This window comes from Montipora foliosa, chromosome 3 (assembly GCF_036669935.1).
Source record: "Montipora foliosa isolate CH-2021 chromosome 3, ASM3666993v2, whole genome shotgun sequence".
Classification (NCBI taxonomy): domain Eukaryota; kingdom Metazoa; phylum Cnidaria; class Anthozoa; order Scleractinia; family Acroporidae; genus Montipora; species Montipora foliosa.
In genome coordinates, this window is record NC_090871.1 from 15,641,841 (window position 1) to 15,646,075 (window position 4,235).

General features: G+C 40.8%; 1 long non-coding RNA gene across 1 annotated transcript; it reads left to right on the forward strand.

The window, feature by feature from the left end:
• Positions 1 to 444: 444 nt before the first annotated feature.
• On the forward strand, positions 445 to 1,902 carry LOC137996904 (uncharacterized). Its single transcript, XR_011122392.1, has 2 exons — positions 445 to 758; positions 1,702 to 1,902. It is a non-coding gene; the product is annotated as an uncharacterized lncRNA (long non-coding RNA).
• The last annotated feature ends 2,333 nt before the right edge of the window (positions 1,903 to 4,235 follow it).

A 4,235-nucleotide genomic window follows, 5' to 3' on the forward strand; every position in this document is an offset into this window, starting at 1 on the left:
TCATTACATAGATAATTATGTACAATGGGAAGACATTTTTCCGACGACACAGGCGTGTTTTGGGTCCGTGGGTGCGCAAGACGTTGTACGCATCTTGAAAAATACAGGGGCAAATGAGAGTGTTAGTTATCTACGAATGTCTGTACGTGTCAGATCGAAGCTATAACGAAGCAGGATGGATCTTTGTCTTTCCCCCTGTGTTAATAACTAGCTGCTAAAAGGGTTATTTTTGCGTAAGGAGTCATGAAATGACAGTGATTTCTGAATGTTGATGAATAATAATAATAATAATTAATAATAATAATAATAATAATAATACTCGCCATATGTTGCTTAAATATCGATATTCGTATCGTGGCAAAAAAATATCGCGATTCACCGGTGCATCGTTGCAGCCCTACGTTTTAGTGCGTCACAAAAACCACAACTGGTAGCACACTTTTCCCGCGCTGAGCACCGGCTGCATGCATTTGCTTTGTGTTGTGATTGGCCCATTTTTTGTCTGTGCCTATATTGGGACTGGCTAAAGTAATAAACGTTTTAGGAGAAGGTGTCTCTATCAAGCACTTGGCCAAACAGTTGCGCCATTTAAACTGAGAGTCTGGGTTTTTCTCCAGGTGGTGGCCTATTTCATCTATGTCCTGGACAAGATTGTAAACAGGGATTACGTGATTGTGTATTTGCACACGTTGAGCACAGAGGAGAAATCAACCACCCTTGTCATTCCTCAAAGATATTTACCACCTTGTTGATAACAAGTAAGAAAAAAATGATTATGCCATGTACAATATCCAGAATCTCAAAGACTTAAGATGCTGGCGTAGCTGGTGTAATCTTAACTTTCATCAAGTGGCGTCTCCTTGAAACAATTCATTCAATTGCAAGGTTTTCGACAGTTTTGTAAAGTAGCGGACATATTTCTGAAAGTTTGGTTTTATCAATGGAGTGATAATGTAAATTGGCCACCTTACAGAGATTCTAAAAGCTAAGAATTAGAATTTTAGAATCTCTGTACGGTGGCCAATTTACATTATCAACTCCGTTATTAATAAAACCAAATGTTGTATACTACTTCCCCACCGACGCAGCACCACAGTTTCTTTAGAAACTACCCCCTTCATATTTCTGAAAGCACCGGACGTGACATTTTTGGCGCCCTAAGGCGCGAGCTTCCTCGGGGGGTCTGGGGGCATGCCCCCTCCCCCTTCCCCCCCCCCCCCCCCCCGAGGATTTTTTTTTTTAAAGAACACTCAGAAACGCTTTTTCCAGTGTTTCTGCAACCCAAGAATCAGTTTCCCAGGCAAGGCTAGAGTTCACTCAAATTCTCTTTAAAAAGTAAGGAAAAAAATTGTAATAAAAAATGAAACAAACGCTCAAAATTGGCATCAAAGTGCCGGACGTGGAATGGGAAACCACCGGACGAAACGTCCGGCCTCCGGCCTCAAACGAAAACCCTGCGATCGTAAAGTACTATTTGAAAAACAAGGATAACATAAGAAATAAACTCACACATGAAAATGGATCAACTGTTTCGAGTGTAGGAGAATTTGAGGCAAATTCCGTCGCCCGTTTCCACTTTCCCTTCCAAACGCCTGCCACGCAGTGTGTTTTTCTTTTAACGCGAAGCCTGATAATTTCCAAATCGCGTTCAGGTAAAGCTGTAATTTTTGTGCAACTTTATCACTTTACGTTTGTTCTCAGGTACCGCCGTAATCTGAAAGCATTCTACATTGTGCATCCGACCCTCTGGGTCCGAATTGTCACGTGGTTTTTTACCACTTTCACCGCCTCGTCTATCAAAGAAAAGGTCCATTTCCTTTCTGGTATTCAATACCTGTATGACTGGATTGATCCGGATCAAACTGGATATACCGGCTTTCGTGTTGGAGTATGACATGAAGGTGTGTACGACTGAAATAACGCGATCAAAACTGACAGACAGACAGACACCTTAATTGATTCTTAGATATACAAGAAAGAAATGCATCTCAGCGCTCCGGGTTGGAGCTCCAGCATTCCATCCATTTACGGCGGTTAAAAATGTTGACAAGTTGTTCATGCGACTGGGTAGTAGTAGCGGCCATCCCGACCTGCCGTAAGTCACGGTAGAAGCTAAAAAAATGGAGCCTTCGGGTTGCTTCGCCTTTGTGTTGTCCAAAGAACTAGGATGCCAAATTACATAAGATAAATTACATTACTTGGGTCGGAAAACACGCATATAAACTGGACATCATACAAAACAACAACAGCAAACAGACACCCAACTAATATCTACCTAACGAAGTAACGAAATTACACGTGAAGCAGCAAATAGATCACATATGGCTAAATGCTAAGTTTGTTCTGGAAATGCGCCAAACAATTCAAATCAAGCATGTCAAATAATTCAAATCATGCGTGTTTTATACCGAATGAGCGATCGTCCGTAGCTGAAACCTAATTGCAGGTTTCACTGACCACTTTCGCAAACATATCTTGAAGCCGGAGGGTGCAAAGTGCAGGTTGCAGGTCATTGTTTTACCTGAAGCAACCCAAACCTTTGCAAAAATTGCCAACCTTAGGCTCAAAGGGAGAGTTTCACGTCTCTGCGCATGCGCAAACTGTCATGTCAGAGCAATTAATTCCGTTCTTATTGAAACAATCAAAAGCACTGGTGCAGGAAAAGGAACTACTAATTGGAATTACTCATTGGAATTCCTTTTGCAATCATTTCCTTTGTGTTATGAACCTACTGTATGCGAATAGATAACTCGTGCGTAGAATAAAATGTTCGACCCGTACAATAAATTCTAGGCCAAAGTTAAATTTGATATTTTTTGTGTAGTCCATAAGTGTATTTGCTGTAATACTCTCAGTGATTAATGAACATCATATGGTTCTGTAAGAAACCGTAAAATTGACAACTGCTAGCGCCAAAGCTTGGACATGTGCAAAACCGTGAAACTGCCTCTTTAAACATTATCTTTTAGGCCTAATTTTAGCACTGGTAAAGGTTTGGGTTGTTCCAGCTACAGTGAAACAATGACCTGCAACCCTAAACTGCACCAGGTGATCTGGTGACGTAATTTGGAGGACTGGGAAGAAAAATTTAACGCCGTATCCCACAACCGCGCGCGACCTTAGGTGTTGTTTCCAAACTCCCTGCAGTATTTTCATCGCCAAAACCCAACAGATCATTCCGTGTCTACCACATTTCCTGTCACTGAATGAACATTCAAGTAGACCCGACGAGATCTAACCTCGCTTCTGCCATATTGAATTCGGGTCACCTGGCAACCTTGCAGCATACGTAGACGCTATCAGTGCCTTTTGAACTAACAGAAGGCGCTGCTCGTAAAGACGATATTCCTTGTGTAAGTTGCTTGGACTTATAGGGGAATCTTTGTTTACAATTTCTGCTGCATTAACCCAAGGTTACCGTTTTCTAATCAGCCAATAATCGTTGTCTATTCACCCAATAATAAAGGACTGAATATTGACAGTGCCTGGCACAATGAGCTGTCGCGGAAAATTTGAACCCGATATACACCTTATTCCGAAATGGCCACCATTTTGGTATTATTTTGTTTCCTTGCAAATGAGCCCTTGTTGCCTGGCTCAAGGTTGAATGTGCTTTTGACTTTTAAGTTTAAGAACGAGGCAAAAAGGTCTAATTTGCGTGCAAACAAATTACATGCACTACTAAAATGGCGGCCAGTTTGGAATAGGGTGAATTCCAGATAATCTCTGAACAATGATGCTTTGAAAATTCGAAATTTTACAAGTAACGTATGGTATCATTAGCTCTTTTGCCACCCAAGAATTTATCAGGTGTTGTTGGATAACAACTGGCTCGTTTCGCGGCTAAAAGAACATTTAACAAGTATTTAACCGTTTGAAGCGCAAACTCGTATTTTATAATGAAACAAAATTTAAACAATGACGTTAGCAAAGATTTTGCTTATATACTTTCGTATCTTGTGACAACCAGCCCTAAATATGGAGCAAATAAGGGAAATTTCCTTCTTCTCCATGGAAGGGATGTTCATCAACCGTAGGATCATTCACAAATAGCAGTGTTTCAGTAACCTACTAAGATAGAATGTTTTTGAATTAAATAGAATTGATGGAACGGTGAGGGAACTCCCCTTCCACAAACGTTTCCATGTTTCTAATCTATTTTCATACTCGGCGTTATATGTGAATTGAATTTGTTCCGTCCTTTTCTCTTGGACTCTTCAGCACTCCGATATGTT